General features: G+C 51.7%; 26 non-coding genes across 26 annotated transcripts; 13 read left to right on the forward strand and 13 right to left on the reverse strand.

Moving 5' to 3' along the window:
- The first annotated feature begins 256 nt into the window (after positions 1-256).
- LOC148833809 (signal recognition particle RNA) lies at positions 257-555 on the forward strand. Its single transcript, XR_016091203.1, has one exon.
- A 330-nt stretch (positions 556-885) lies between these two features.
- Positions 886-957, reverse strand: trnap-agg (transfer RNA proline (anticodon AGG)). The gene has a single exon. It is a non-coding gene; the product is annotated as a tRNA-Pro (tRNA).
- Positions 958-1,574: 617 nt separating this feature from the next.
- LOC148833811 (signal recognition particle RNA) lies at positions 1,575-1,873 on the forward strand. Its single transcript, XR_016091217.1, has one exon.
- A 330-nt stretch (positions 1,874-2,203) lies between these two features.
- On the reverse strand, positions 2,204-2,275 carry trnap-agg (transfer RNA proline (anticodon AGG)). Its single transcript has one exon. It is a non-coding gene; the product is annotated as a tRNA-Pro (tRNA).
- A 617-nt stretch (positions 2,276-2,892) lies between these two features.
- On the forward strand, positions 2,893-3,191 carry LOC148833813 (signal recognition particle RNA). The gene has a single exon (XR_016091218.1).
- Positions 3,192-3,521: 330 nt separating this feature from the next.
- On the reverse strand, positions 3,522-3,593 carry trnap-agg (transfer RNA proline (anticodon AGG)). Its single transcript has one exon. It is a non-coding gene; the product is annotated as a tRNA-Pro (tRNA).
- A 617-nt stretch (positions 3,594-4,210) lies between these two features.
- Positions 4,211-4,509, forward strand: LOC148833815 (signal recognition particle RNA). The gene has a single exon (XR_016091118.1).
- A 330-nt stretch (positions 4,510-4,839) lies between these two features.
- Positions 4,840-4,911, reverse strand: trnap-agg (transfer RNA proline (anticodon AGG)). Its single transcript has one exon. It is a non-coding gene; the product is annotated as a tRNA-Pro (tRNA).
- Positions 4,912-5,528: 617 nt separating this feature from the next.
- On the forward strand, positions 5,529-5,827 carry LOC148833817 (signal recognition particle RNA). Its single transcript, XR_016091219.1, has one exon.
- A 330-nt stretch (positions 5,828-6,157) lies between these two features.
- On the reverse strand, positions 6,158-6,229 carry trnap-agg (transfer RNA proline (anticodon AGG)). Its single transcript has one exon. It is a non-coding gene; the product is annotated as a tRNA-Pro (tRNA).
- Positions 6,230-6,847: 618 nt separating this feature from the next.
- Positions 6,848-7,146, forward strand: LOC148833819 (signal recognition particle RNA). Its single transcript, XR_016091220.1, has one exon.
- A 330-nt stretch (positions 7,147-7,476) lies between these two features.
- On the reverse strand, positions 7,477-7,548 carry trnap-agg (transfer RNA proline (anticodon AGG)). Its single transcript has one exon. It is a non-coding gene; the product is annotated as a tRNA-Pro (tRNA).
- Positions 7,549-8,166: 618 nt separating this feature from the next.
- LOC148833821 (signal recognition particle RNA) lies at positions 8,167-8,465 on the forward strand. Its single transcript, XR_016091119.1, has one exon.
- Positions 8,466-8,795: 330 nt separating this feature from the next.
- trnap-agg (transfer RNA proline (anticodon AGG)) lies at positions 8,796-8,867 on the reverse strand. The gene has a single exon. It is a non-coding gene; the product is annotated as a tRNA-Pro (tRNA).
- A 617-nt stretch (positions 8,868-9,484) lies between these two features.
- On the forward strand, positions 9,485-9,783 carry LOC148833823 (signal recognition particle RNA). Its single transcript, XR_016091221.1, has one exon.
- Positions 9,784-10,113: 330 nt separating this feature from the next.
- Positions 10,114-10,185, reverse strand: trnap-agg (transfer RNA proline (anticodon AGG)). Its single transcript has one exon. It is a non-coding gene; the product is annotated as a tRNA-Pro (tRNA).
- A 618-nt stretch (positions 10,186-10,803) lies between these two features.
- Positions 10,804-11,102, forward strand: LOC148833825 (signal recognition particle RNA). Its single transcript, XR_016091135.1, has one exon.
- Positions 11,103-11,432: 330 nt separating this feature from the next.
- Positions 11,433-11,504, reverse strand: trnap-ugg (transfer RNA proline (anticodon UGG)). The gene has a single exon. It is a non-coding gene; the product is annotated as a tRNA-Pro (tRNA).
- A 620-nt stretch (positions 11,505-12,124) lies between these two features.
- Positions 12,125-12,423, forward strand: LOC148833827 (signal recognition particle RNA). Its single transcript, XR_016091131.1, has one exon.
- A 331-nt stretch (positions 12,424-12,754) lies between these two features.
- Positions 12,755-12,826, reverse strand: trnap-agg (transfer RNA proline (anticodon AGG)). The gene has a single exon. It is a non-coding gene; the product is annotated as a tRNA-Pro (tRNA).
- Positions 12,827-13,443: 617 nt separating this feature from the next.
- On the forward strand, positions 13,444-13,742 carry LOC148833829 (signal recognition particle RNA). Its single transcript, XR_016091126.1, has one exon.
- Positions 13,743-14,072: 330 nt separating this feature from the next.
- On the reverse strand, positions 14,073-14,144 carry trnap-agg (transfer RNA proline (anticodon AGG)). The gene has a single exon. It is a non-coding gene; the product is annotated as a tRNA-Pro (tRNA).
- A 617-nt stretch (positions 14,145-14,761) lies between these two features.
- LOC148833831 (signal recognition particle RNA) lies at positions 14,762-15,060 on the forward strand. The gene has a single exon (XR_016091120.1).
- Positions 15,061-15,390: 330 nt separating this feature from the next.
- On the reverse strand, positions 15,391-15,462 carry trnap-agg (transfer RNA proline (anticodon AGG)). Its single transcript has one exon. It is a non-coding gene; the product is annotated as a tRNA-Pro (tRNA).
- A 617-nt stretch (positions 15,463-16,079) lies between these two features.
- On the forward strand, positions 16,080-16,379 carry LOC148833833 (signal recognition particle RNA). The gene has a single exon (XR_016091147.1).
- A 330-nt stretch (positions 16,380-16,709) lies between these two features.
- trnap-agg (transfer RNA proline (anticodon AGG)) lies at positions 16,710-16,781 on the reverse strand. Its single transcript has one exon. It is a non-coding gene; the product is annotated as a tRNA-Pro (tRNA).
- Positions 16,782-17,054: the final 273 nt, after the last annotated feature.

The raw sequence follows: 17,054 nt of genomic DNA on the forward strand, positions 1-17,054 counted from the left end.
AGCTCAAGTGATGTCAAAGCAAAGAAGAACGGATGTAATGCGTGCGTTCTAGAAAGTCTACGAGAGCAATACTGCCAGCTGGTGCTTTTTGGACGAGCTCGACAACAGGACAGGACGAAGCATTTTTCAGCAGTTTTTTCCGCATTTTTCGGGGCAGCCACCTGCCAGCCTGAGATCCTAGCGTTTCAAACCCGAGCTGTCCCCTGGGCTTGGCTCACAGCACACGAAGATGAGAAAAAGAGCGAGGCTGCTTCTCGCCGGGCGTGGTGGCGCACGCCTGTAATCCAAGCTGCCGGGAGGCTGAGACCGAGGGACCGCTTGCGCTCGGGAGTTCTGCACAGCAGTGGGCTGTGTTGATCGGGGGTCCGCAGCGTCTTCGGCACCAATATGGTGATCCCGGGGGAGCTTGGGCTCACCAGGTTGTCTAAAGAGGGGTGTACCAACCCAGGTCGGAAACGGAGCAGGTGAAAGCCCCCGTGCTGATGCGTGCTGGGACAGCTCCTGTGAGCAGCAGCTGTCGTGCAGCCCGGGCAACAGAGTAGGACGCGGTCTTTTGCCACAACTTTGGAAGGAGGGAATCTTCATCTGTGTCCGGGGTGTTAGAGTCAAGTTTGTTGCTTTTGTTTAGTCTCTTTGATTTTCTTTTGTTTGCGTGGGTCGTTAGTTTTTCCTTTGTAGTTTTTTTCTTCTGCTCTGAACCCTTTAATACATTGTCTTTGAATTGTATGACATCGGCTCAAGTGTTGTCAAAGCAAGGATGGACGGGTAAAATGCCTGCCTTCCTGGCGTCTTGCAACACGAGAACGGCGGTGAAGCAGTTCGCTTTGCGTGGGCAGAGCACAAGTGGGAAAGCCTCTCTCTTACGCACGAGTCAGAGCACAAAACGGGCTCGTCCGGGATTTGAACCCGGGACCTCTCGCACCCTAAGCGAGAATCATACCCCTAGACCAACGAGCCATTCGCAGAAGGGGCGCTGGCTGTTTGCCACTACCCGTTGTAAAAAAAAGGAGAGAGGGACAGATGTGAACGGTTTTCCAAAGGATGAAAGTCGCCTTCATATATTCACATTTGCGACCCATTTCGCACTCTTCAGCGTAATGATATTTCCCCCAAAAGTGGTTTAAATCTCAAAAGGAAGAAGACTTCTTAATGTCGTAATGTACAGTACTTGCAATCGTTTCACTGTGGAATTCTGTTTCTTCTCGTGAAAAATCTCCGTGCTCCGCCGACTTCTCTCTAGGACAGCCCGCCGTAACTTTAAGCGAGGGGCCTGAACCAAGTGCTGGAAGAGCGGGTGTCGTGACTTTTTTTGCATTTCAGCTCAAGTGATGTCAAAGCAAAGAAGAACGGATGTAATGCGTGCGTTCTAGAAAGTCTACGAGAGCAATACTGCCAGCTGGTGCTTTTTGGACGAGCTCGACAACAGGACAGGACGAAGCATTTTTCAGCAGTTTTTTCCGCATTTTTCGGGGCAGCCACCTGCCAGCCTGAGATCCTAGCGTTTCAAACCCGAGCTGTCCCCTGGGCTTGGCTCACAGCACACGAAGATGAGAAAAAGAGCGAGGCTGCTTCTCGCCGGGCGTGGTGGCGCACGCCTGTAATCCAAGCTGCCGGGAGGCTGAGACCGAGGGACCGCTTGCGCTCGGGAGTTCTGCACAGCAGTGGGCTGTGTTGATCGGGGGTCCGCAGCGTCTTCGGCACCAATATGGTGATCCCGGGGGAGCTTGGGCTCACCAGGTTGTCTAAAGAGGGGTGTTCCAACCCAGGTCGGAAACGGAGCAGGTGAAAGCCCCCGTGCTGATGCGTGCTGGGACAGCTCCTGTGAGCAGCAGCTGTCGTGCAGCCCGGGCAACAGAGTGGGACGCGGTCTTTTGCCACAACTTTGGAAGGAGGGAATCTTCATCTGTGTCCGGGGTGTTAGAGTCAAGTTTGTTGCTTTTGTTTAGTCTCTTTGATTTTCTTTTGTTTGCGTGGGTCGTTAGTTTTTCCTTTGTAGTTTTTTTCTTCTGCTCTGAACCCTTTAATACATTGTCTTTGAATTGTATGACATCGGCTCAAGTGTTGTCAAAGCAAGGATGGACGGGTAAAATGCCTGCCTTCCTGGCGTCTTGCAACACGAGAACGGCGGTGAAGCAGTTCGCTTTGCGTGGGCAGAGCACAAGTGGGAAAGCCTCTCTCTTACGCACGAGTCAGAGCACAAAACGGGCTCGTCCGGGATTTGAACCCGGGACCTCTCGCACCCTAAGCGAGAATCATACCCCTAGACCAACGAGCCATTCGCAGAAGGGGCGCTGGCTGTTTGCCACTACCCGTTGTAAAAAAAAGGAGAGAGGGACAGATGTGAACGGTTTTCCAAAGGATGAAAGTCGCCTTCATATATTCACATTTGCGACCCATTTCGCACTCTTCAGCGTAATGATATTTCCCCCAAAAGTGGTTTAAATCTCAAAAGGAAGAAGACTTCTTAATGTCGTAATGTACAGTACTTGCAATCGTTTCACTGTGGAATTCTGTTTCTTCTCGTGAAAAATCTCCGTGCTCCGCCGACTTCTCTCTAGGACAGCCCGCCGTAACTTTAAGCGAGGGGCCTGAACCAAGTGCTGGAAGAGCGGGTGTCGTGACTTTTTTTGCATTTCAGCTCAAGTGATGTCAAAGCAAAGAAGAACGGATGTAATGCGTGCGTTCTAGAAAGTCTACGAGAGCAATACTGCCAGCTGGTGCTTTTTGGACGAGCTCGACAACAGGACAGGACGAAGCATTTTTCAGCAGTTTTTTCCGCATTTTTCGGGGCAGCCACCTGCCAGCCTGAGATCCTAGCGTTTCAAACCCGAGCTGTCCCCTGGGCTTGGCTCACAGCACACGAAGATGAGAAAAAGAGCGAGGCTGCTTCTCGCCGGGCGTGGTGGCGCACGCCTGTAATCCAAGCTGCCGGGAGGCTGAGACCGAGGGACCGCTTGCGCTCGGGAGTTCTGCACAGCAGTGGGCTGTGTTGATCGGGGGTCCGCAGCGTCTTCGGCACCAATATGGTGATCCCGGGGGAGCTTGGGCTCACCAGGTTGTCTAAAGAGGGGTGTTCCAACCCAGGTCGGAAACGGAGCAGGTGAAAGCCCCCGTGCTGATGCGTGCTGGGACAGCTCCTGTGAGCAGCAGCTGTCGTGCAGCCCGGGCAACAGAGTGGGACGCGGTCTTTTGCCACAACTTTGGAAGGAGGGAATCTTCATCTGTGTCCGGGGTGTTAGAGTCAAGTTTGTTGCTTTTGTTTAGTCTCTTTGATTTTCTTTTGTTTGCGTGGGTCGTTAGTTTTTCCTTTGTAGTTTTTTTCTTCTGCTCTGAACCCTTTAATACATTGTCTTTGAATTGTATGACATCCGCTCAAGTGTTGTCAAAGCAAGGATGGACGGGTAAAATGCCTGCCTTCCTGGCGTCTTGCAACACGAGAACGGCGGTGAAGCAGTTCGCTTTGCGTGGGCAGAGCACAAGTGGGAAAGCCTCTCTCTTACGCACGAGTCAGAGCACAAAACGGGCTCGTCCGGGATTTGAACCCGGGACCTCTCGCACCCTAAGCGAGAATCATACCCCTAGACCAACGAGCCATTCGCAGAAGGGGCGCTGGCTGTTTGCCACTACCCGTTGTAAAAAAAAGGAGAGAGGGACAGATGTGAACGGTTTTCCAAAGGATGAAAGTCGCCTTCATATATTCACATTTGCGACCCATTTCGCACTCTTCAGCGTAATGATATTTCCCCCAAAAGTGGTTTAAATCTCAAAAGGAAGAAGACTTCTTAATGTCGTAATGTACAGTACTTGCAATCGTTTCACTGTGGAATTCTGTTTCTTCTCGTGAAAAATCTCCGTGCTCCGCCGACTTCTCTCTAGGACAGCCCGCCGTAACTTTAAGCGAGGGGCCTGAACCAAGTGCTGGAAGAGCGGGTGTCGTGACTTTTTTTGCATTTCAGCTCAAGTGATGTCAAAGCAAAGAAGAACGGATGTAATGCGTGCGTTCTAGAAAGTCTACGAGAGCAATACTGCCAGCTGGTGCTTTTTGGACGAGCTCGACAACAGGACAGGACGAAGCAATTTTCAGCAGTTTTTTCCGCATTTTTCGGGGCAGCCACCTGCCAGCCTGAGATCCTAGCGTTTCAAACCCGAGCTGTCCCCTGGGCTTGGCTCACAGCACACGAAGATGAGAAAAAGAGCGAGGCTGCTTCTCGCCGGGCGTGGTGGCGCACGCCTGTAATCCAAGCTGCCGGGAGGCTGAGACCGAGGGACCGCTTGCGCTCGGGAGTTCTGCACAGCAGTGGGCTGTGTTGATCGGGGGTCCGCAGCGTCTTCGGCACCAATATGGTGATCCCGGGGGAGCTTGGGCTCACCAGGTTGTCTAAAGAGGGGTGTTCCAACCCAGGTCGGAAACGGAGCAGGTGAAAGCCCCCGTGCTGATGCGTGCTGGGACAGCTCCTGTGAGCAGCAGCTGTCGTGCAGCCCGGGCAACAGAGTGGGAAGCGGTCTTTTGCCACAACTTTGGAAGGAGGGAATCTTCATCTGTGTCCGGGGTGTTAGAGTCAAGTTTGTTGCTTTTGTTTAGTCTCTTTGATTTTCTTTTGTTTGCGTGGGTCGTTAGTTTTTCCTTTGTAGTTTTTTTCTTCTGCTCTGAACCCTTTAATACATTGTCTTTGAATTGTATGACATCGGCTCAAGTGTTGTCAAAGCAAGGATGGACGGGTAAAATGCCTGCCTTCCTGGCGTCTTGCAACACGAGAACGGCGGTGAAGCAGTTCGCTTTGCGTGGGCAGAGCACAAGTGGGAAAGCCTCTCTCTTACGCACGAGTCAGAGCACAAAACGGGCTCGTCCGGGATTTGAACCCGGGACCTCTCGCACCCTAAGCGAGAATCATACCCCTAGACCAACGAGCCATTCGCAGAAGGGGCGCTGGCTGTTTGCCACTACCCGTTGTAAAAAAAAGGAGAGAGGGACAGATGTGAACGGTTTTCCAAAGGATGAAAGTCGCCTTCATATATTCACATTTGCGACCCATTTCGCACTCTTCAGCGTAATGATATTTCCCCCAAAAGTGGTTTAAATCTCAAAAGGAAGAAGACTTCTTAATGTCGTAATGTACAGTACTTGCAATCGTTTCACTGTGGAATTCTGTTTCTTCTCGTGAAAAATCTCCGTGCTCCGCCGACTTCTCTCTAGGACAGCCCGCCGTAACTTTAAGCGAGGGGCCTGAACCAAGTGCTGGAAGAGCGGGTGTCGTGACTTTTTTTGCATTTCAGCTCAAGTGATGTCAAAGCAAAGAAGAACGGATGTAATGCGTGCGTTCTAGAAAGTCTACGAGAGCAATACTGCCAGCTGGTGCTTTTTGGACGAGCTCGACAACAGGACAGGACGAAGCATTTTTCAGCAGTTTTTTCCGCATTTTTCGGGGCAGCCACCTGCCAGCCTGAGATCCTAGCGTTTCAAACCCGAGCTGTCCCCTGGGCTTGGCTCACAGCACACGAAGATGAGAAAAAGAGCGAGGCTGCTTCTCGCCGGGCGTGGTGGCGCACGCCTGTAATCCAAGCTGCCGGGAGGCTGAGACCGAGGGACCGCTTGCGCTCGGGAGTTCTGCACAGCAGTGGGCTGTGTTGATCGGGGGTCCGCAGCGTCTTCGGCACCAATATGGTGATCCCGGGGGAGCTTGGGCTCACCAGGTTGTCTAAAGAGGGGTGTTCCAACCCAGGTCGGAAACGGAGCAGGTGAAAGCCCCCGTGCTGATGCGTGCTGGGACAGCTCCTGTGAGCAGCAGCTGTCGTGCAGCCCGGGCAACAGAGTGGGACGCGGTCTTTTGCCACAACTTTGGAAGGAGGGAATCTTCATCTGTGTCCGGGGTGTTAGAGTCAAGTTTGTTGCTTTTGTTTAGTCTCTTTGATTTTCTTTTGTTTGCGTGGGTCGTTAGTTTTTCCTTTGTAGTTTTTTTCTTCTGCTCTGAACCCTTTAATACATTGTCTTTGAATTGTATGACATCCGCTCAAGTGTTGTCAAAGCAAGGATGGACGGGTAAAATGCCTGCCTTCCTGGCGTCTTGCAACACGAGAACGGCGGTGAAGCAGTTCGCTTTGCGTGGGCAGAGCACAAGTGGGAAAGCCTCTCTCTTACGCACGAGTCAGAGCACAAAACGGGCTCGTCCGGGATTTGAACCGGGGACCTCTCGCACCCTAAGCGAGAATCATACCCCTAGACCAACGAGCCATTCGCAGAAGGGGCGCTGGCTGTTTGCCAGTACTCGTTGTAAAAAAAAGGAGAGAGGGACAGATGTGAACGGTTTTCCAAAAGGATGAAAGTCGCCTTCATATATTCACATTTGCGACCCATTTCGCACTCTTCAGCGTAATGATATTTCCCCCAAAAGTGGTTTAAATCTCAAAAGGAAGAAGACTTCTTAATGTCGTAATGTACAGTACTTGCAATCGTTTCACTGTGGAATTCTGTTTCTTCTCGTGAAAAATCTCCGTGCTCCGCCGACTTCTCTCTAGGACAGCCCGCCGTAACTTTAAGCGAGGGGCCTGAACCAAGTGCTGGAAGAGCGGGTGTCGTGACTTTTTTTGCATTTCAGCTCAAGTGATGTCAAAGCAAAGAAGAACGGATGTAATGCGTGCGTTCTAGAAAGTCTACGAGAGCAATACTGCCAGCTGGTGCTTTTTGGACGAGCTCGACAACAGGACAGGACGAAGCATTTTTCAGCAGTTTTTTCCGCATTTTTCGGGGCAGCCACCTGCCAGCCTGAGATCCTAGCGTTTCAAACCCGAGCTGTCCCCTGGGCTTGGCTCACAGCACACGAAGATGAGAAAAAGAGCGAGGCTGCTTCTCGCCGGGCGTGGTGGCGCACGCCTGTAATCCAAGCTGCCGGGAGGCTGAGACCGAGGGACCGCTTGCGCTCGGGAGTTCTGCACAGCAGTGGGCTGTGTTGATCGGGGGTCCGCAGCGTCTTCGGCACCAATATGGTGATCCCGGGGGAGCTTGGGCTCACCAGGTTGTCTAAAGAGGGGTGTTCCAACCCAGGTCGGAAACGGAGCAGGTGAAAGCCCCCGTGCTGATGCGTGCTGGGACAGCTCCTGTGAGCAGCAGCTGTCGTGCAGCCCGGGCAACAGAGTGGGACGCGGTCTTTTGCCACAACTTTGGAAGGAGGGAATCTTCATCTGTGTCCGGGGTGTTAGAGTCAAGTTTGTTGCTTTTGTTTAGTCTCTTTGATTTTCTTTTGTTTGCGTGGGTCGTTAGTTTTTCCTTTGTAGTTTTTTTCTTCTGCTCTGAACCCTTTAATACATTGTCTTTGAATTGTATGACATCCGCTCAAGTGTTGTCAAAGCAAGGATGGACGGGTAAAATGCCTGCCTTCCTGGCGTCTTGCAACACGAGAACGGCGGTGAAGCAGTTCGCTTTGCGTGGGCAGAGCACAAGTGGGAAAGCCTCTCTCTTACGCACGAGTCAGAGCACAAAACGGGCTCGTCCGGGATTTGAACCCGGGACCTCTCGCACCCTAAGCGAGAATCATACCCCTAGACCAACGAGCCATTCGCAGAAGGGGCGCTGGCTGTTTGCCACTACCCGTTGTAAAAAAAAAGGAGAGAGGGACAGATGTGAACGGTTTTCCAAAGGATGAAAGTCGCCTTCATATATTCACATTTGCGACCCATTTCGCACTCTTCAGCGTAATGATATTTCCCCCAAAAGTGGTTTAAATCTCAAAAGGAAGAAGACTTCTTAATGTCGTAATGTACAGTACTTGCAATCGTTTCACTGTGGAATTCTGTTTCTTCTCGTGAAAAATCTCCGTGCTCCGCCGACTTCTCTCTAGGACAGCCCGCCGTAACTTTAAGCGAGGGGCCTGAACCAAGTGCTGGAAGAGCGGGTGTCGTGACTTTTTTTGCATTTCAGCTCAAGTGATGTCAAAGCAAAGAAGAACGGATGTAATGCGTGCGTTCTAGAAAGTCTACGAGAGCAATACTGCCAGCTGGTGCTTTTTGGACGAGCTCGACAACAGGACAGGACGAAGCAATTTTCAGCAGTTTTTTCCGCATTTTTCGGGGCAGCCACCTGCCAGCCTGAGATCCTAGCGTTTCAAACCCGAGCTGTCCCCTGGGCTTGGCTCACAGCACACGAAGATGAGAAAAAGAGCGAGGCTGCTTCTCGCCGGGCGTGGTGGCGCACGCCTGTAATCCAAGCTGCCGGGAGGCTGAGACCGAGGGACCGCTTGCGCTCGGGAGTTCTGCACAGCAGTGGGCTGTGTTGATCGGGGGTCCGCAGCGTCTTCGGCACCAATATGGTGATCCCGGGGGAGCTTGGGCTCACCAGGTTGTCTAAAGAGGGGTGTTCCAACCCAGGTCGGAAACGGAGCAGGTGAAAGCCCCCGTGCTGATGCGTGCTGGGACAGCTCCTGTGAGCAGCAGCTGTCGTGCAGCCCGGGCAACAGAGTGGGAAGCGGTCTTTTGCCACAACTTTGGAAGGAGGGAATCTTCATCTGTGTCCGGGGTGTTAGAGTCAAGTTTGTTGCTTTTGTTTAGTCTCTTTGATTTTCTTTTGTTTGCGTGGGTCGTTAGTTTTTCCTTTGTAGTTTTTTTCTTCTGCTCTGAACCCTTTAATACATTGTCTTTGAATTGTATGACATCGGCTCAAGTGTTGTCAAAGCAAGGATGGACGGGTAAAATGCCTGCCTTCCTGGCGTCTTGCAACACGAGAACGGCGGTGAAGCAGTTCGCTTTGCGTGGGCAGAGCACAAGTGGGAAAGCCTCTCTCTTACGCACGAGTCAGAGCACAAAACGGGCTCGTCCGGGATTTGAACCCGGGACCTCTCGCACCCTAAGCGAGAATCATACCCCTAGACCAACGAGCCATTCGCAGAAGGGGCGCTGGCTGTTTGCCACTACCCGTTGTAAAAAAAAGGAGAGAGGGACAGATGTGAACGGTTTTCCAAAGGATGAAAGTCGCCTTCATATATTCACATTTGCGACCCATTTCGCACTCTTCAGCGTAATGATATTTCCCCCAAAAGTGGTTTAAATCTCAAAAGGAAGAAGACTTCTTAATGTCGTAATGTACAGTACTTGCAATCGTTTCACTGTGGAATTCTGTTTCTTCTCGTGAAAAATCTCCGTGCTCCGCCGACTTCTCTCTAGGACAGCCCGCCGTAACTTTAAGCGAGGGGCCTGAACCAAGTGCTGGAAGAGCGGGTGTCGTGACTTTTTTTGCATTTCAGCTCAAGTGATGTCAAAGCAAAGAAGAACGGATGTAATGCGTGCGTTCTAGAAAGTCTACGAGAGCAATACTGCCAGCTGGTGCTTTTTGGACGAGCTCGACAACAGGACAGGACGAAGCATTTTTCAGCAGTTTTTTCCGCATTTTTCGGGGCAGCCACCTGCCAGCCTGAGATCCTAGCGTTTCAAACCCGAGCTGTCCCCTGGGCTTGGCTCACAGCACACGAAGATGAGAAAAAGAGCGAGGCTGCTTCTCGCCGGGCGTGGTGGCGCACGCCTGTAATCCAAGCTGCCGGGAGGCTGAGACCGAGGGACCGCTTGCGCTCGGGAGTTCTGCACAGCAGTGGGCTGTGTTGATCGGGGGTCCGCAGCGTCTTCGGCACCAATATGGTGATCCCGGGGGAGCTTGGGCTCACCAGGTTGTCTAAAGAGGGGTGTTCCAACCCAGGTCGGAAACGGAGCAGGTGAAAGCCCCCGTGCTGATGCGTGCTGGGACAGCTCCTGTGAGCAGCAGCTGTCGTGCAGCCCGGGCAACAGAGTGGGACGCGGTCTTTTGCCACAACTTTGGAAGGAGGGAATCTTCATCTGTGTCCGGGGTGTTAGAGTCAAGTTTGTTGCTTTTGTTTAGTCTCTTTGATTTTCTTTTGTTTGCGTGGGTCGTTAGTTTTTCCTTTGTAGTTTTTTTCTTCTGCTCTGAACCCTTTAATACATTGTCTTTGAATTGTATGACATCCGCTCAAGTGTTGTCAAAGCAAGGATGGACGGGTAAAATGCCTGCCTTCCTGGCGTCTTGCAACACGAGAACGGCGGTGAAGCAGTTCGCTTTGCGTGGGCAGAGCACAAGTGGGAAAGCCTCTCTCTTACGCACGAGTCAGAGCACAAAACGGGCTCGTCCGGGATTTGAACCGGGGACCTCTCGCACCCTAAGCGAGAATCATACCCCTAGACCAACGAGCCATTCGCAGAAGGGGCGCTGGCTGTTTGCCAGTACTCGTTGTAAAAAAAAGGAGAGAGGGACAGATGTGAACGGTTTTCCAAAAGGATGAAAGTCGCCTTCATATATTCACATTTGCGACCCATTTCGCACTCTTCAGCGTAATGATATTTCCCCCAAAAGTGGTTTAAATCTCAAAAGGAAGAAGACTTCTTAATGTCGTAATGTACAGTACTTGCAATCGTTTCACTGTGGAATTCTGTTTCTTCTCGTGAAAAATCTCCGTGCTCCGCCGACTTCTCTCTAGGACAGCCCGCCGTAACTTTAAGCGAGGGGCCTGAACCAAGTGCTGGAAGAGCGGGTGTCGTGACTTTTTTTGCATTTCAGCTCAAGTGATGTCAAAGCAAAGAAGAACGGGTGTAATGCGTGCGTTCTAGAAAGTCTACGAGAGCAATACTGCCAGCTGGTGCTTTTTGGACGAGCTCGACAACAGGACAGGACGAAGCATTTTTCAGCAGTTTTTTCCGCATTTTTCGGGGCAGCCACCTGCCAGCCTGAGATCCTAGCGTTTCAAACCCGAGCTGTCCCCTGGGCTTGGCTCACAGCACACGAAGATGAGAAAAAGAGCGAGGCTGCTTCTCGCCGGGCGTGGTGGCGCACGCCTGTAATCCAAGCTGCCGGGAGGCTGAGACCGAGGGACCGCTTGCGCTCGGGAGTTCTGCACAGCAGTGGGCTGTGTTGATCGGGGGTCCGCAGCGTCTTCGGCACCAATATGGTGATCCCGGGGGAGCTTGGGCTCATCGGGTTGTCTAAAGAGGGGTGTACCAACCCAGGTCGGAAACGGAGCAGGTGAAAGCCCCCGTGCTGATGCGTGCTGGGACAGCTCCTGTGAGCAGCAGCTGTCGTGCAGCCCGGGCAGCAGAGTGGGACGCGGTCTTTTGCCACAACTTTGGAAGGAGGGAATCTTCATCTGTGTCCGGGGTGTTAGAGTCAAGTTTGTTGCTTTTGTTTAGTCTCTTTGATTTTCTTTTGTTTGCGTGGGTCGTTAGTTTTTCCTTTGTAGTTTTTTTCTTCTGCTCTGAACCCTTTAATACATTGTCTTTGAATTGTATGACATCCGCTCAAGTGTTGTCAAAGCAAGGATGGACGGGTAAAATGCCTGCCTTCCTGGCGTCTTGCAACACGAGAATGGCGGTGAAGCAGTTCGCTTTGCGTGGGCAGAGGACAAGTGGGAAAGCCTCTCGCTTACGCACGAGTCAGAGCACAAAACGGGCTCGTCCGGGATTTGAACCCGGGACCTCTCGCACCCAAAGCGAGAATCATACCCCTAGACCAACGAGCCATTCGTGGAAGTGGGGGGGCTGACTGTTTGCCAGTACTCGTTGTAAAAAAAAGGAGAGAGGGACAGATGTGAACGGTTTTCCAAAGGATGAAAGTCGCCTTCATATATTCACATTTGCGACCCATTTCGCACTCTTCAGCGTAATGATATTTCCCCCAAAAGTGGTTTAAATCTCAAAAGGAAGAAGACTTCTTAATGTCGTAATGTACAGTACTTGCAATCGTTTCACTGTGGAATTCTGTTTCTTCTCGTGAAAAATCTCCGTGCTCCGCCGACTTCTCTCTAGGACAGCCCGCCGTAACTTTAAGCGAGGGGCCTGAACCAAGTGCTGGAAGAGCGGGTGTCGTGACTTTTTTTGCATTTCAGCTCAAGTGATGTCAAAGCAAAGAAGAACGGATGTAATGCGTGCGTTCTAGAAAGTCTACGAGAGCAATACTGCCAGCTGGTGCTTTTTGGACGAGCTCGACAACAGGACAGGACGAAGCATTTTTCAGCAGTTTTTTCCGCATTTTTCGGGGCAGCCACCTGCCAGCCTGAGATCCTAGCGTTTCAAACCCGAGCTGTCCCCTGGGCTTGGCTCACAGCACACGAAGATGAGAAAAAGAGCGAGGCTGCTTCTCGCCGGGCGTGGTGGCGCACGCATGTAATCCAAGCTGCCGGGAGGCTGAGACCGAGGGACCGCTTGCGCTCGGGAGTTCTGCACAGCAGTGGGCTGTGTTGATCGGGGGTCCGCAGCGTCTTCGGCACCAATATGGTGATCCCGGGGGAGCTTGGGCTCACCAGGTTGTCTAAAGAGGGGTGTACCAACCCAGGTCGGAAACGGAGCAGGTGAAAGCCCCCGTGCTGATGCGTGCTGGGACAGCTCCTGTGAGCAGCAGCTGTCGTGCAGCCCGGGCAACAGAGTAGGACGCGGTCTTTTGCCACAACTTTGGAAGGAGGGAATCTTCATCTGTGTCCGGGGTGTTAGAGTCAAGTTTGTTGCTTTTGTTTAGTCTCTTTGATTTTCTTTTGTTTGCGTGGGTCGTTAGTTTTTCCTTTGTAGTTTTTTTTCTTCTGCTCTGAACCCTTTAATACATTGTCTTTGAATTGTATGACATCCGCTCAAGTGTTGTCAAAGCAAGGATGGACGGGTAAAATGCCTGCCTTCCTGGCGTCTTGCAACACGAGAATGGCGGTGAAGCAGTTCGCTTTGCGTGGGCAGAGGACAAGTGGGAAAGCCTCTCGCTTACGCACGAGTCAGAGCACAATACGGGCTCGTCCGGGATTTGAACCCGGGACCTCTCGCACCCTAAGCGAGAATCATACCCCTAGACCAACGAGCCATTCGCAGTGGGGGTGCTGGCTGTTTGCCAGTACTCGTTGTAAAAAAAAGGAGAGAGGGACAGATGTGAACGGTTTTCCAAAGGATGAAAGTCGCCTTCATATATTCACATTTGCGACCCATTTCGCACTCTTCAGCGTAATGATATTTCCCCCAAAAGTGGTTTAAATCTCAAAAGGAAGAAGACTTCTTAATGTCGTAATGTACAGTACTTGCAATCGTTTCACTGTGGAATTCTGTTTCTTCTCGTGAAAAATCTCCGTGCTCCGCCGACTTCTCTCTAGGACAGCCCGCCGTAACTTTAAGCGAGGGGCCTGAACCAAGTGCTGGAAGAGCGGGTGTCGTGACTTTTTTTGCATTTCAGCTCAAGTGATGTCAAAGCAAAGAAGAACGGATGTAATGCGTGCGTTCTAGAAAGTCTACGAGAGCAATACTGCCAGCTGGTGCTTTTTGGACGAGCTCGACAACAGGACAGGACGAAGCATTTTTCAGCAGTTTTTTCCGCATTTTTCGGGGCAGCCACCTGCCAGCCTGAGATCCTAGCGTTTCAAACCCGAGCTGTCCCCTGGGCTTGGCTCACAGCACAAGAAGATGAGAAAATGAGCGAGGCTGCTTCTCGCCGGGCGTGGTGGCGCACGCCTGTAATCCAAGCTGCCGGGAGGCTGAGACCGAGGGACCGCTTGCGCTCGGGAGTTCTGGACAGCAGTGGGCTGTGTTGATCGGGGGTCCGCAGCGTCTTCGGCACCAATATGGTGATCCAGGGGGAGCTTGGGCTCACCAGGTTGTCTAAAGAGGGGTTTACCAACCCAGGTCGGAAACGGAGCAGGTGAAAGCCCCCGTGCTGATGCGTGCTGGGACAGCTCCTGTGAGCAGCAGCTGTCGTGCAGCCCGGGCAACAGAGTGGGACGCGGTCTTTTGCCACAACTTTGGAAGGAGGGAATCTTCATCTGTGTCCGGGGTGTTAGAGTCAAGTTTGTTGCTTTTGTTTAGTCTCTTTGATTTTCTTTTGTTTGCGTGGGTCGTTAGTTTTTCCTTTGTAGTTTTTTTCTTCTGCTCTGAACCCTTTAATACATTGTCTTTGAATTGTATGACATCGGCTCAAGTGTTGTCAAAGCAAGGATGGACGGGTAAAATGCCTGCCTTCCTGGCGTCTTGCAACACGAGAACGGCGGTGAAGCAGTTCGCTTTGCGTGGGCAGAGCACAAGTGGGAAAGCCTCTCTCTTACGCACGAGTCAGAGCACAAAACGGGCTCGTTCGGGATTTGAACCCGGGACCTCTCGCACCCTAAGCGAGAATCATACCCCTAGACCAACGAGCCATTCGCAGAAGGGGCGCTGGCTGTTTGCCACTACCCGTTGTAAAAAAAAGGAGAGAGGGACAGATGTGAACGGTTTTCCAAAGGATGAAAGTCGCCTTCATATATTCACATTTGCGACCCATTTCGCACTCTTCAGCGTAATGATATTTCCCCCAAAAGTGGTTTAAATCTCAAAAGGAAGAAGACTTCTTAATGTCGTAATGTACAGTACTTGCAATCGTTTCACTGTGGAATTCTGTTTCTTCTCGTGAAAAATCTCCGTGCTCCGCCGACTTCTCTCTAGGACAGCCCGCCGTAACTTTAAGCGAGGGGCCTGAACCAAGTGCTGGAAGAGCGGGTGTCGTGACTTTTTTTGCATTTCAGCTCAAGTGATGTCAAAGCAAAGAAGAACGGATGTAATGCGTGCGTTCTAGAAAGTCTACGAGAGCAATACTGCCAGCTGGTGCTTTTTGGACGAGCTCGACAACAGGACAGGACGAAGCATTTTTCAGCAGTTTTTTCCGCATTTTTCGGGGCAGCCACCTGCCAGCCTGAGATCCTAGCGTTTCAAACCCGAGCTGTCCCCTGGGCTTGGCTCACAGCACAAGAAGATGAGAAAATGAGCGAGGCTGCTTCTCGCCGGGCGTGGTGGCGCACGCCTGTAATCCAAGCTGCCGGGAGGCTGAGACCGAGGGACCGCTTGCGCTCGGGAGTTCTGGACAGCAGTGGGCTGTGTTGATCGGGGGTCCGCAGCGTCTTCGGCACCAATATGGTGATCCAGGGGGAGCTTGGGCTCACCAGGTTGTCTAAAGAGGGGTGTACCAACCCAGGTCGGAAACGGAGCAGGTGAAAGCCCCCGTGCTGATGCGTGCTGGGACAGCTCCTGTGAGCAGCAGCTGTCGTGCAGCCCGGGCAACAGAGTGGGACGCGGTCTTTTGCCACAACTTTGGAAGGAGGGAATCTTCATCTGTGTCCGGGGTGTTAGAGTCAAGTTTGTTGCTTTTGTTTAGTCTCTTTGATTTTCTTTTGTTTGCGTGGGTCGTTAGTTTTTCCTTTGTAGTTTTTTTCTTCTGCTCTGAACCCTTTAATACATTGTCTTTGAATTGTATGACATCCGCTCAAGTGTTGTCAAAGCAAGGATGGACGGGTAAAATGCCTGCCTTCCTGGCGTCTTGCAACACGAGAACGGCGGTGAAGCAGTTCGCTTTGCGTGGGCAGAGCACAAGTGGGAAAGCCTCTCTCTTACGCACGAGTCAGAGCACAAAACGGGCTCGTCCGGGATTTGAACCCGGGACCTCTCGCACCCTAAGCGAGAATCATACCCCTAGACCAACGAGCCATTCGCAGTGGGGGTGCTGGCTGTTTGCCAGTACTCGTTGTAAAAAAAAGGAGAGAGGGACAGATGTGAACGGTTTTCCAAAGGATGAAAGTCGCCTTCATATATTCACATTTGCGACCCATTTCGCACTCTTCAGCGTAATGATATTTCCCCCAAAAGTGGTTTAAATCTCAAAAGGAAGAAGACTTCTTAATGTCGTAATGTACAGTACTTGCAATCGTTTCACTGTGGAATTCTGTTTCTTCTCGTGAAAAATCTCCGTGCTCCGCCGACTTCTCTCTAGGACAGCCCGCCGTAACTTTAAGCGAGGGGCCTGAACCAAGTGCTGGAAGAGCGGGTGTCATGACTTTTTTTGCATTTCAGCTCAAGTGATGTCAAAGCAAAGAAGAACGGATGTAATGCGTGCGTTCTAGAAAGTCTACGAGAGCAATACTGCCAGCTGGTGCTTTTTGGACGAGCTCGACAACAGGACAGGACGAAGCATTTTTCAGCAGTTTTTTCCGCATTTTTCGGGGCAGCCACCTGCCAGCCTGAGATCCTAGCGTTTCAAACCCGAGCTGTCCCCTGGGCTTGGCTCACAGCACAAGAAGATGAGAAAATGAGCGAGGCTGCTTCTCGCCGGGCGTGGTGGCGCACGCCTTGTAATCCAAGCTGCCGGGAGGCTGAGACCGAGGGACCGCTTGCGCTCGGGAGTTCTGGACAGCAGTGGGCTGTGTTGATCGGGGGTCCGCAGCGTGTTCGGCACCAATATGGTGATCCAGGGGGAGCTTGGGCTCACCAGGTTGTCTAAAGAGGGGTTTACCAACCCAGGTCGGAAACGGAGCAGGTGAAAGCCCCCGTGCTGATGCGTGCTGGGACAGCTCCTGTGAGCAGCAGCTGTCGTGCAGCCCGGGCAACAGAGTGGGACGCGGTCTTTTGCCACAACTTTGGAAGGAGGGAATCTTCATCTGTGTCCGGGGTGTTAGAGTCAAGTTTGTTGCTTTTGTTTAGTCTCTTTGATTTTCTTTTGTTTGCGTGGGTCGTTAGTTTTTCCTTTGTAGTTTTTTTCTTCTGCTCTGAACCCTTTAATACATTGTCTTTGAATTGTATGACATCCGCTCAAGTGTTGTCAAAGCAAGGATGGACGGGTAAAATGCCTGCCTTCCTGGCGTCTTGCAACACGAGAACGGCGGTGAAGCAGTTCGCTTTGCGTGGGCAGAGCACAAGTGGGAAAGCCTCTCTCTTACGCACGAGTCAGAGCACAAAACGGGCTCGTCCGGGATTTGAACCCGGGACCTCTCGCACCCTAAGCGAGAATCATACCCCTAGACCAACGAGCCATTCGCAGAAGGGGCGCTGGCTGTTTGCCACTACCCGTTGTAAAAAAAAGGAGAGAGGGACAGATGTGAACGGTTTTCCAAAGGATGAAAGTCGCCTTCATATATTCACATTTGCGACCCATTTCGCACTCTTCAGCGTAATGATATTTCCCCCAAAAGTGGTTTAAATCTCAAAAGGAAGAAGACTTCTTAATGTCGTAATGTACAGTACTTGCAATCGTTTCACTGTGGAATTCTGTTTCTTCTCGTGAAAAATCTCCGTGCTCCGCCGAC

This window comes from Atractosteus spatula, chromosome 5 (assembly GCF_055471065.1).
Source record: "Atractosteus spatula isolate fAtrSpa1 chromosome 5, fAtrSpa1.hap1, whole genome shotgun sequence".
Taxonomy (NCBI): Eukaryota; Metazoa; Chordata; class Actinopteri; order Semionotiformes; family Lepisosteidae; genus Atractosteus; species Atractosteus spatula.